The sequence below is a fragment of the Pezoporus occidentalis genome, unplaced genomic scaffold (genome assembly GCF_034315485.1).
Source record: "Pezoporus occidentalis ecotype Australia unplaced genomic scaffold, CSIRO_AGI_Poc_V1 ctg33, whole genome shotgun sequence".
NCBI classification, from domain to species: Eukaryota; Metazoa; Chordata; class Aves; order Psittaciformes; family Psittacidae; genus Pezoporus; species Pezoporus occidentalis.
Window position 1 is genome coordinate 4100222 of NW_026915268.1, and position 14036 is coordinate 4114257.

At 39.3% G+C, this 14036-nt stretch overlaps 1 protein-coding gene across 4 annotated transcripts in view; it reads right to left on the minus strand.

Annotated features, from left to right (window-relative positions):
- The window catches only part of SLIT3 (slit guidance ligand 3), a 519568-nt gene that overhangs the window by 467247 nt on the left and 38285 nt on the right, over window positions 1–14036 (minus strand). The window lies entirely within an intron of this gene.

The following is a 14036-nucleotide window of genomic DNA, read 5'->3' on the forward strand; positions in this document are numbered from 1 at the left end:
ATTACACATAAACTCATGAAGCTTCCATTATAGTAAACCTCACGGTACGAGCTCAGCACAGAACGTGCTGTGTACATTATTCCCACACGAGCCAAATGGATCATGGCATCTGTAGACCACCTGCCTATGTTCTTGAGGTAGGGAGTCAAGTGACAGTGACCACAAAGTTGGAATGTTTTAACAGGGATGAGTACATAAATCACTTCTTTCATTTTCCTCTAGATACCTACTAACTGTGACTCGTATGGCCCCGATCGACAGCTTTCACTGCTCTGACAGACAGTTACAAAGGAGCTATCTGGAGCTGCTGTCTCCTTCTAAAGATCTAGGTTCAGTAAATGAAGTCATTTGACCAACTGAGATCATTTTCACATTAGCTACAGGATACATGCAAGAAGAGTTTTTATTTTAAAGACTTTTTTAAAAAACTCCACCTTGAAAATACAGGCACTGCTGTAGAACACAGGAACACACAGGTAACAGAACAACTGTATGGTGATTTGGAATAGAAACTTAAAGATTCTTCCAGCAACATGTCAGTGAACATTTAGAGCTTAAGGTTTATACCTTAGACCATTTTATTCACTCTCTGTGAAAACTTTTATACTGATGACCACAACTTGTGAATTTTAAGAAATCAACTGCTACAAGTTACTCCAGCCTAGAGGCTACAAAAAGCATACACTTCCTCTCCTTCATAAAACGTATGAAAGCCCTGCACAATCTAAAAGCACTTCTGCTTCTAAGAAACAATCTTTTTCCACAAGCCTTTTTCTGTTGTCTAATAGCAAAAAGCCACTTGCTTTCACAGACCTAATGAATGTTATTTACTTAATGAAGCTGACAAACTAATTCCTTAGAACTCCACTGTTGTAAGTAAGAAGCCAACCTCTCGCATACATTCATACCTAAGCCTGTATTTACGCCTCCTTTGTGCAAAATCTACCTTAAAAGTTAACTTTAGTAACAGATTTTTGGTACATTTTTGATCACGGAAGACACCAGGAACTTTTAGAAACCTGCTGATACTTAGCATCCAATGTCTGCTTTCCAGTTTTCTTCCACATTGAGTAATTTCACTATCACAATTCAAGAATTTTTGGAATTGAAAGACCTTCCTCAGATCAAACCAATGTTGTGGGGTTTTCATATGGCAGAGTTTTCATATGGCCACCATATGAACATGTCCTGCAAGACAAAGGGGTGATAGAAAAAAAGGGAATATAAACTTCTCTTTCTGACACCTAGAACAGATCAAAGGATGCTTTGCAGGCTTGCTTACAGAGCCTACAAATTACACGTAGCACGTGCTGCACGCGAGCTTAAGCAGATCCAAAAACTACTTATTTCACAGTTTCTGAGATACATGAAGAGATCAGTAAAGGAAACACTAAGCAATAACACAGGACATACTAAGCACTGGTTCACATTTGGAAAAGTATACGGGAAGATTTTAAACTGGATTCCCTTACCCATGTGAAATTTCACACTTTTATACCTAATTAATCTTGTTTAGCTTAAATTTGATAGTAAAGTGTTACTGAATCCTCATCAAATTCAGGTTTTCAGCTAAGCATGTTTATATTCTAGAAAGGGATAACAGGATGAAATGCAACAAAAAAAATTATTTACGATAAAACAGGGCTTCGCACCCCTCAATTCTGTCCTCTTTCAGCAAGACTCCCACTAGTTCCTGAGAAACACTAAATTCGTTCAACTTCTTCATTGGTCAGAAGAAAAAAGTCTGCCAGTGAAATGCATCTATTCCACATAGTTGCCTAATGTTCATTACTGATTGTCATCTCCACTCTCACAGTGTACATGTAAATATGGACTGTGAATCCAAAATAATGTGACTTATCTCAAAGCAATGTCCAAGAGTATTCTCATCTCTGCTTGCAAGGATTGCACAAATGCTGAGTTTATGCTTATTGCTCTAAGCCACTGAAATAAGCAAAAACAGGTTAAGTTTCTAGAATAGGAAGTTCCACCAACAAGCAGCCAAGAAAATGTACGTAGTAACAAAAAATGTATTTTCAAGGTTAGGAAGTTTGCAACCTGAGAAGTCACCATTTTGCAGTGACACAAACTTCTCAGAGAGAAAATAAAAAGCTAACATCATTTTTTTTCTCTTAACTTACTATCAAATTAATCCAGAAGATCAATATTTTAAATTATTATTACCTATTATTTGCATGTGCTAACACTGCCCTACCTGTCATGCCTAAAGGACCGTGTTCCCAGCTGCCCTTTTAAATTGCCCTAAGCATTTTAGGATCTCATTCTGACATCACTTGAGCACTGATTTTCTTTCAAACACCACATGAAATGATGCTTTTGAAAGGCTCGTACACCACCCACCCAGGACTTGTAACACACTACACCTTAAAACTGCCTGTCCTCTTCTCCCATGTTAAACATGCACCCACCATGCAATCAGCATGTGTGCATGCACACGTGTGCACACACAGCACCAAACCACCACCACCCTAGCACTGAGCTACACCCAGAGGAAGGAATCTGGGGCACTGAGCCAGACAATATCTGGTCCAGGTTATTTGACCTGGGACTGCTGGATGTGAATGCAGCTGTTCAGTGTCTGCAGTGTTTTGAACTGGATGTTTTACAGCTAATAAGACCTGCAAAGTATTCCGGGAATTCGGAGCGCTGGGCAGAATGATGCATAATCATTTAATGCCACAGAACAGATGAGTTCCAGTGCTGGATCCCAAGCAGCTCTGGACCTGCACAGCATGGAGTCCAGACTAATAAAATCTCCTGGAAGCTGAAGAACTGTGCAGAGAGGCTCTCCAGGAGTCATATCAACTCTGGCAATACCTGCCTTGAGTCAAGCTTATTAAGTCTGATTAGACAGATGCTGACTGTAAGGTCAACAATCCCCATAACACTGCAACTCCCTCCATCTGCCAGCTTATTTTAACCACAACTATGCACGGGAAATAGAACTTTATACATTCTGTTCATTAGTCTTCTCCTCAAGTCCCTGTGACCCATAAAACCTGACCAAGCACCAGAAGAGTTCTGAAGACATAAGCAATGGTGTTCCAGGAGTCCATATGTCACCTCCAAGGCTTCCATGTAAGACCACCACACTAGCACAGTGTCCTCTCGCTAGGCTCAAATGTATATTCACCTATGCTTCTGTTGGAAGATGTTTAGGAAGCTGGAAATGGTAAAGGCTAAAAACCTGTATTTCTGTATGCAGGGATTCACTACAGCAGTGAACCACTGTTTCTTCTGAAATTATTATATATCATTGACACACTTCTAGTAACTAAGATTGCTTAGTAAATTGAAAATTTCAGCCTAGGGTATCAACATATCTAGTTTAATAATGCTGGGATAGAATATGGCTTCAACCTCCTACAATCTCTCATATAGAACCAAGCATATAAGAGGTTCAACTCTTCTAATCACCTTACACAGGAATATAGAGTAGGAGCACTTCCATTGAATGTTGAACATTATTATATATAAATATTCATAACACTAGACATATATATGCAAAATATCTCTACCCACCATAATAGTTATGAATGATAGCTTTATGTAACAGAACTTCAGACTTACAAGATGTACCCATGAGTTTTTAATGAGAGTAACTCCTTCCTTCAATGCTGCAGACAGCAAAACATGTCAGCGTTATTTTGCAAGATATATAGCCCAGGTAACTTGTTGACTAATAAAGACTAATTTGTTGACTGATACGGTTATTGCATGACATTATTTCCAAGGAGAATATAAAGATAAATAGACATTAAAAAAGAAGAAATACTAGGCTACACCTCAAAAGGATCTTAATCATAATGTTCAGAGAAGGATGAGAACAATGATCAGAGTTACAGAGCAACCTCATGTTGGAAAAGCTTAGTAGACTTCCCACTGGGAAAACAGCTGAGGGCGAATATGCTAAAGGTCTGTATGATTATGCAGCAAGGGAAGGTGATAAGAAACAGTTGTTCTCATCTTTTGCAATACAATAGAAAGCTTGGAACTATCAAATGAGAAAGCTTGGAAGTATCAAATGGTGGTGGTGGTAGCTTCAAAAAACAAATGGAATTAATTTTCCCACACAACATACTGTTCAATTGTGCACCAACTGATTGCTTATCATCGGTTACTAGTTTGTGTGGGTAAAGAAGACAAACAATTAAGAACATTAAGTAATATTAATTAAAAAGGCCCAGTTAAGGATTCAAGTGATCTCTGCCACAATATAATTTATATATTTGTCTTTTCTTCATTTGTTTTTCTTTAATGAGTTTCAACTGGAGACATAGTACTGGCCTACTCATATTTTGGGTCTGAGCTCACATGGCCATTATCTTCTGGCTTTTGGCACCTGGGTTTCTTTTCTTCTGTTGAGTTCATCAGAAAAGAATTTAAACTCAGTACTAAAAAATTTAATTCATACTAAACAATAGAAATTGAGATTTTAAGCCTCTATTCAAAGCATTTCTGCAAAGCCTCTTTAGATTATGAAGCTTGCCTGCTGCAAAAATTTAGCATGCTCCCTAAAGAAGGCTTAAAATGACCATCAGTGGTCATTGAACACCAAGGAGCAAAGAAAAAGATTCCTCATTACAGTGACAACCAAAAACAGGTAGATGTGTCTATAGGCATATCTATGCATATCTGTATATCTATGTATACATCTCTATGAAGATTACTTTCTTCTCATTTTATTTCAGCCAAAGCCCTCATGTCCCAACTCTGACACCCTCACATACCCCCAAGCAAGCTGCTCTTCTCCTATATTTGACGCTGACTTTAATTTCTTATTAAATACATAAATACCTATACCACACAGCTGCATCATGTTACACACTGCATTTCCTTGCTTTTTGATTCTAATGGCCTAAAACACAGATTTACAGAATTTGTGACCTTTCAAAGTCACACATATACAAGCAACATTGTCCTCCAGTCTATTATTGTTTTCCTTAGAACAGCCACATACAGCACCAAACACACTGCTTCAACACAGGACAAGCGCTCTCTCTCACCTCCCGCAAATATTTGCTCATATACATACATAACGAGTGCCAGTTTCCCCTTTCTCCCTCATCCTACTGCCCATTTGGGGATTCTATGTCCTGAAGGAAAAGGGATAGAGGGAAACAACCTCAATGTCAATCACAGACTATCAAGGGCCCTTAGAAAAACAATGAAGAAGTTATTAACTGTGAAATTCCTACCTTCCTGGCTCCAACCAGGCTAATAATATTTCTTCCTCTGTCTGAAGCTGGGATAGGAGAGAAACTTAACTATTGAGATTCCCCTGACCATTAAAAAACCAAGTACGAAACAACCCCTGGATCTTCGAAACATAATGCTATCAGCCTAGAGGTAGACTGAAGATGTTTGTCAGGACCTTTCCAAGAAATAAATGGAGGAGAAGACCTACACTTTACAAGTGTTATTTTTACCTTTATTTAATTTTTGGTTTATTCCTTTTCTTAGCTTCTGGAGGAGAAAAAAAAACTTATTTTTTATAGGAAAATGCTGAAGTTGCTTTCAAGCCAGAGAGCCTGTTTCCCTGGGAGGGGGGACACTTTCTTTGGGGTACTGACTTCAGCTGCATCCCTCATGTTTACACTACTGGAAGGGTCTCGTCCCATTTGCATACTGTTGTCTTACGGAGTTCCACTCACAAAAACAAACATGAGATAAATCTAATCTATATGAAAGGCCTGATCACTATAGATTGAAAATAACAAGATGCATACGGAAGCACAAGTGTAACAGCAAGAAGTCAGCCAGCATCTTCCCAGGCTTTTACCCTTTCAACCATAGGACACAGTTTGTGTTATGGTAAAATGACTTTTCTTTTTCTTTGACATTTCACCCAACAATTTAAGTTGATACACTGGCTATGACAGAAAATGTCAGTTTTATTATTGGCTCTTTGATTATAACAATTATCTAGATTTAACCCCATGAATGTGTGTGATACTCACTGGCCTCCAAATTCTGCGTCTGCTTTTCTACTGAGCAGCAACAGCTTTACTACCAAACCACAGTACTTCATATTTGTCATGAACTAAGTAGTACTCTGTTCCTTTCCACACAAGTTCAACAACTTTCAAGTTTGATTTAACATCCATATTTGCATTGCTACCCGTTCTACAGCTCATTCTCCAACAGAAAATCAAAATGACAGTGCTTTTGAATTATTTTAAAATGGGTGGCTATAAGGGAGCAGCCCTGGTACTCCAGGCTTTAATATCCAGAAATTATCTGAGTAATCTTGGGTTCACTCCCCAATTTGGTCATTTGTTTTATTTCACACTCCAAACATCTGGGTCTTATTTGGGGCAATAAACAAGCTAGCTTGTTCGCCTTTGTTATTAAGAGCTCTGTGGCATTGTCCTTGGAGAACAGCCTCAGGGAACATGATGCAGTTGAAGTTACTTTAAGGGAGAAGTGGTTCCATCACAAGCTTGGGCATAACCAAGAAGCAATAAAAATGAATTAATGCATAACAGGAGACTCAAGACAGAAAGTCAGGAGTTACTGAACTCTACAGAGTTGCTAAGTTTTCTCCTTTAAACAGCACTGACTTGGGAAGCAGTAAAGCAGGAGCCCTGTCCATTTCAGTCAATGGTTTCACCAGAGAATCCTATTAGCATCAAGAAATATGTTGTGGTCATTAATGTAACTTCTTCCTTTGCTTTGTATCACTTCCTTTTCATAAGGGGAAACAGCCAAGATACAGCACCCATTTAAAAAAGTCAACCTTGTTCATTCCTTTCTGTCAGCACCTCTTTATATTACTACACCAGGAAATAAAACCGGACGATACATGATGGAATTTCAGTGAGGCTGCTACAAGGAAGCCCAGCACAACCGTATTACAGGATTATGGTAGGGAATAAATGAACTTCTTTATTTACGTGACGTGTTAGTACAGAAGCTTTCCCCAAAACTGCCAGAGATCCCGCTCTATGGCACTAAGGGAGTGTTTTCTGAAGGAAAACTGTTTACAAGAGTTACAACTCGGAGACCCCTATTACAAACCCAGCAGACTGGGTGGTCCTGGTTCTCATTCTCAAAGCTGTCAGAAGTAATAACCCTTATTAGTGACTTTTCATTAGGCTGAAATAGATTAGCTCCCCTCTACCAGAAGCAAGCTTACACGTCTTTGCACGAAACAGCAGCATACAAACTGGTAGCTCTACAACACTTCAGTTTCAATATGACAATCCTTCCTTTGGTTTGGTTTCTTTAGGATCTCTTAACATAAAATGCGACATTAAGATGGAACACAGAGCCAGTACATCAGAGATGTCCCCTGGCTAGGAACAAATTAGTAACATAAACTAAGTATGAGGAACAGGTTTAAACTTCAACCAAAGCCAACATGAAGAAATAAAAAAGGTGTATATGCATTAAATATTGAGGTCAACACCCTGAGTCATACAGAAATGGACAGAAATGTTAGTACCACCTTCAGTGAAGAAGGGAATAGAGAATCTTAAGAACCAGAGAGTGTTTATTAACAACATCAACAGCAAGAAAATCCTGTAAATCCAGAAGCAGCAGGCAAAAGTGCATGGGCAATCTCTTAACTCAGTGGCATATTTATAAAACCAGTTATATTCATGCAGGATGGGAAGCTATAGCTGCCTTTATCAGCCTTTCATGAAAGAATTTACGATTTCTCTTAACTATCATTTAAATAAATCCACAAAAGTTGATCAGTAAACCTTCAGAGATACTCTCTGAAGCTGTTTCTCAGTTTTTGGAGTGCTTTTAGTAAGTTCTATTGTTTCAAATAATAAAAAAAAATGGATTTACACAGAATCTTTCATTTTTTATATCTCCAAAACCCTAACACAGAAAAAAACATAGTTACTTTCTCATTATTCCTCAACAGACTACATGAATACAACAGGAATTTATTGAAGGAATATAAAGAAGCTATTGCAGCATCCCTCAGTGTCCACCATTTTTAGTACCTCATCAATTTTTGTCAAGGCAGTAAGAGTAAACCATGGTTAGACCATTTGCTGACACCAGACAGTAAACTCTCCAGGTCAGGGCTGAAACCGTGTGAGGAAAGAAGAGTGAGTTTTAGTGTGCCTATCTCCAAGCTATGCTACCCAGCTGATAAGTCTTAAAAGTTGATATTAATCTAACCGTTTCCAGAAGTCAGAAATAGCTGTGAATAATCAGGCAGAAAACTCACAAGTAGGACTGTTACTGCAACGTTACCAGAAGCAATAGCAGACTGTCCCCGTCTGATCTGCTGTAATGACTTGATACCAGCCCGGCTCACCGCAGTCTCCATATATAGTAAAGAATGCTCCTGTGGCACGTCACTCCTGCCTCCCCGGGGCCATGTGCCAAGCAGCGCTGTTGAAAAGGAAGACTAGCAGAATCATCTCCTGCCCCAAATCAAACTCGATGTTTCACAGAGGGACCATCCTCCAAAGCCAGCAGAATGAATATAAGGGAATAATGAAGTGGAGCTAAGAGAAGCCCATACGCTTGACTTAAGCCTGAGAATGAAACACAGCTCTTGTGACTGCTTCATCACAAGCCAGTGGGAATTACCTATCGCAACTCATTCAAAGGACACTTGCTCATTAGGGAGCCACAAGGGGTAACCAGCCACAAAAAATCCACTGTCATTAATGAAGCTCTTATCTAAAAATTGAGCACACTCAGTTTTGCTGATAATGGCTTTTGATGCAATTCCACTTTCCCAGCAAGTTATCAAGTGCTTCAAACCTAGCAGTTTCCATTTCTCTTGTGCATTACACCTGTCCCACTCAGAATTATCCACAAGAAAAAGTACAATGTACATCTAATATACATAACATCGGCGTGAACCCTAGAATCCTCCTGTCTTCCTGTGATCCTCACCATAACACCTCAAGACAAAGATCTAGAGAAAAGATCACCTCCAAGGAACTGAGAACACAATTCTAACATACGGTGAACTATAAACCAACATGAATTAGTTTGTTCTGTTCTATATGAAAGGCTGCAGCTTCTGGTGTGTTCAATGGACACAGTTAAAATGGAGTTGTGCCAGAGGAAAACAAGATCAATACTGTACTGGTCTGACAGAAAGCCTTCAAGACCTGGATGTTCATACATTCCCCAAGAATAAAAATACGTTAAGGAAAGCACTCCAAATTCATAATCATTTCACAAAGGAACAGGATGATTTAAGGATTGCTGTGCTTGACACCATGAAATTCAGCCAATAACATGGTGTTTCTAAGATGGCAAGAAGTATAATCCTCCTAATATGAGGAAGCTCAGAGAAACAAAACCCTTTTGATAAGGTTATTTAAGCTAAACAAAGTTCAACCAAATTATTTCAGACCAGTGATGCAGCAGCTCTTACCCAACAGTTACACAGACCTTGAATTATTTCCTACAGATCCTGGAGAAATGTCTGCTAAATCCTTTAAGTGTTTTGCTTAAGCAAATAACTCCCATAAATCTTCACCAAGTATAAAAAGCTGCTAAAATCAAACAAGCAAGCCACAGAAAAGAATAATGTTTAGAACTCTGAAGGAATATTCAGTGCTGATCAGCTCTTCCAACTGAGTTATGGTTACATTGTAGTGGAAGTGTCATTATTCCATCTGCTTTGTAATCATCGCTTTCAGAAGCTGAAGAATCCTGTGGTTACAGAACCTCTTGTCTACATAAATGAGACCCAAATTTGTTTTTCCATGAGTTCTTATGGGTCAATGACCTACTATGAAAATGTTTTTGATGAAATCAAGCTCGTTTATTTTCATGTTGTTAAAACAAACCTTTTTGTTTTGTAGCCCTGGTCCGATGTACTAATGCAAACCAAAACCAATTCACTGAAGCATGCATCCTGCTTTCTTGCTAGCTGCCCTTTGCCTGCCTTGCACTTTTCCTGTGTTTGGATTCCTCCTGTGCAGAGCTATTGACAGAGCTGCTAATGGCTTCCTTCACAAAAGAGGGGCCAATTTATTTTTTTTAATGTGTACAAAAGAAATAAAAGCTTCACTCTTGCATCAGCAATAACAAGAAAACTGGGGCCGACCAGCAGTGGCTGAGTAATATGTAACTATATAATTATGTGCTACAGACAGACATAGTAACTATGAAATCTGAGGATATTAGTGCACTCCAGGAGTCCACAGTACATAAACGCAGTTATCTGGAAGTGCCATTTTCCCAAATGCATATAACCAATTAGAAGATAGAACCACTACACATCTACACATCTCCAAAGAAGCAGTGTAAGTAGTTTCTCACAACTACTTTATTCACCAAATAGTCCCCAAATGGTAAGAAAGTGACAGCTGCTACATCATTTAAGAATATATTCCAACAACAGTCCCATAAAAATAAACACATGAAGAAATATCGCTCTTGTTCACTTGATTTAAGGACAACAGAGAGCAGGAGGGATTCATCCTTGAACTAGTTTATCACTGCAACAGGCTAAATTAAGGTAGTCCAGCAGAAACAAAGCAGCAGGTAGTTCAGGGCACTCAGACCACCATCTGATCAAGGCATACCCTTGCTTCTTTTACCTGTTCTTTCCATTTTCTCACCAGATTGCGTGCACAAGATGTAGCTCATGTAAGGCATTTAGCAGCAGTAGAAGGCAAAGAATGAAATTTCTACTCTGTAAGTATGTTTGTGCCACTCACATCAACTACAGCTGCATATAAAGTGTCTCTCCAATTAGCAAGGACACAGACATTGTCAAACCTGCTGCTGATAGATACGGAACAGGTTTTGCCAAGTTGACCATGAATAATTTCCTGAATTAATCCACAACTAAACTACTTTCTCAGTCCTGAAACTACAAGCACAGCAATCAAAGAATTTGGTGGCAAACCGACAGTTTGCCATGTTAATAGGGTAACAGAAAGGGACAGGCAGTTTTTACTGTTTTCTCAAACTATCCTAAGACATAGAAACCATTTCCAAGCACATAACCTGTATGAGCATCAAACAACGGCTCAGCTGTGTACAAAGACAATTACATGTTTCGATGCCTGAAATAATGCTTAACTAATTTCAATAAAAGCTCAAGTTATATGCTCTGAAATCAGGAAAATAGCCAAAATCGAGATCCAAATTGCAGATGGCTCTCACCCGAGGCCAAGCTATCATCAGACCACATTACACGCCTAAGCACTGCTGCTTCCAAGCACACAGTGCCCACACAATGTCCAAAGTTTGCCTCCAAAAAGGACCCAGTATTTTTTTTTGTGTGGAAGCTTTTTCTTGCTCCTCTAGAAGAGCCATGTTTCTATATTTTGCCTTTCTGGAAAATAGTGCAATGCTTTTGTTTCAAAGCTATAGTGATAGCTCAGCCTTGTGGTACATCATCTGAAGTTCAATCAGTGAGTCCTTATGAATATCTACTGACCAAAGCTGTGGCCACAGTCATTTTGAACATGCATTGTCCTGTCTTGCACTGGGGCAGGACATCTTTTCAGAGCTGCAAGAAGTGGCACTAACATCTGAAGTAGCCAACAGCTAGTTGCTTAGGTGCTGTAATGGACCAGGACCACGGCAATGACCACCACACACTGTTGGACTAACAGTTCACAGCAAAAGATACTGTAGGAAAGGCTAAAACTGGAAGTTGCGCTACATATGAAATGAACAAAATTCAAAAGGAAATTGATGCATTTTGGACTTCAAAAAGAATTTAATGTTATCTTAAAGCTTTAAGTACATTTCGAGACGTGCATTTTACTACTCTCTACATATGAAGGTGATTTACCATTACCGGAAAGTATCATTCTACTTCAGCTAAAACAAAGTAACATTTTCCTGATAAATTAATATCAATAATAGAACACATTATTCACTATCTGAACTGCACATCTGCATGAAACAGGCCATACTGGAGTATTTTCTTCAGACCTTAGCTGTTGTGAGAATCTTGACTCTATATGGAAATGTATGTACTGGAGATCTTACAACATTCCTTTCCAACCAGAACAACTTTTTGGACTAAGAGTTGTAAATGTCCCTTCCCCCACCACAATTTTATATTGACTGTGTATTTGAACTGGGGGAACAGCAGAGATATAAAACCTTTCCTCACCATATCTGCTATGTCCTTTACACAAATGACCGACTTTCCTCTGAAGTCCTGGCAGTTAAGTAGTAGAAGAAAAATACATTTGGGTGAAATTTCCAGAGTAGCCAGTGCGCAGTAGTGAGAGAGCAGTGAAGTACGTGAGCCATGCCTTGGGAGCACTGCTTTTTGCTGTTTGAGCCAAGAGCAGCACATAAAGTTGAATCGAATCAAGAGCAGTATAAAATTAATGAGCTTCCTTCTTTCCTTCCAAGAATTAATAAAGGTGAGCTGACAGACTGAGCCAAGATGCGTCTCGATAAGACACAACATTTGCACTCCTCCCCACTGATTTACTCAAGTGTACTATTCACACTCAAACCATCAATATCTCTTACTATTTTATTTGGAGACACACACACACACTCATACACACCAAGAACTACCATGTACTTGCTATTAGTTTTGTTCTGTGTGATTCTCAATGTAAACTGAGATATTGACTGTATCACTAAGCAATCCACCGTTTCTATCTTGTATAGCAGTTGCCATCATATCTCCTGAATAAATCTTGTAGCTATTTATCTTTGCATTACTGTTCACATTTCTCAGGGAAGCTAATGATTTTGCCTAGGATTATTTTTAAGTAAGTCTTACAGGAAACAAGGATTTGTTACTGCTGACCTGACGGCTCTCCTTTCCAGTCAGATATCCAGCATGAGCTTCCTAGCAGGGCAAAGGTCAGCTGAAGTCCATGAAACACCTCTGCTCTAGCCATGAAAAAGCAGCAGAGCTTTCTGAAGTCTCAGGCCTCTCCACGAAAAGCACAGGATATCCCTAGTACCTGAATTGTAGGCAGATAGTTCAGTACAAGGAGAATAAGATTTGGAAAAGATGATAAGCAGCTTAGTTTCTTGCAACAGATGAAACATCAGAAAACATCCAGTATTGGAACTGATTTCTAGCCCACCTAGAGCAGCATCCTGTTTCCAGCAGCGCCAATATGCAGGTGCATACAGAACCATAAGCACAGGACACATAAGCACAGCTTTGTTAGCTTGCAGCCTCTCTCACATAGTCTTAGCTGGATCAAGTTTTTCATGTTCAGCATCCTTCAATGGATCTCTCTTTCATGAACACAGCCAACCTTCTGCTGACCATCTGTGAGCTTCTATTTTAGTCCTGTAAGAGCTCCAACATTTTAGGATTTCCCTACCCCTCCTCCCCTCTCCATTTCCCTGTTCTTCAACCCTGAATTGCATCTACTGTATTATGTCACAGTCACTCAATCTCATAAGGTACCTTCTACAATTCCGAAGACTGGGCATTTGGATTAAAACTGCCCATGGAGCAGTTTTCTGGAAGGATATAGAAGGCTGACAAGAGACGGAGTGGCTTGGGTCTCAGCCCCTCTACTAACAGAGTAAATCTTGATCATGCTGGTTATTTTATATATAACTCCAACAGCACAAGAGGCAAATTCATACAAATTGGCTCTTTAAGAAAGAAGGGACAAGGCTGGAGGTCTTGGCTCATAGTTTAGCCAGTCAAACGAGTCAAGCCAGTTCCAAAATACTTTGTCTGGCTGGAAATGATACTTGTGGTTTGAAGGTTAGGTGAATCTACCTACCAGTATTTAGAAAGATTCCATGGAGAATTCAGAGACCATCGGCTCCAGTAATGAGTCATAAACATCTCAGACTTAAAGTGAAGGTGTTATCCAGTTACAAGCCCACAAAGCAACTAAAGGCAACTCTTTCCTCTTGGAAGAAAGGAAAAGCATTGATGTAGACTAGCTCTGATTTAGCTATACACAAGAGACAGCAGAACAGCTCTGCGGCAAGACATGGACTGTTTGGGGACCAGAAAGTCACTCTGGTTTTACAGTACATGAGAAGACAGCACAGAGTAGGAGATCACAGCACTTGGATCAGCAATAAGAATGGCAGAATAATGAGAAAGCAGAAGTAAT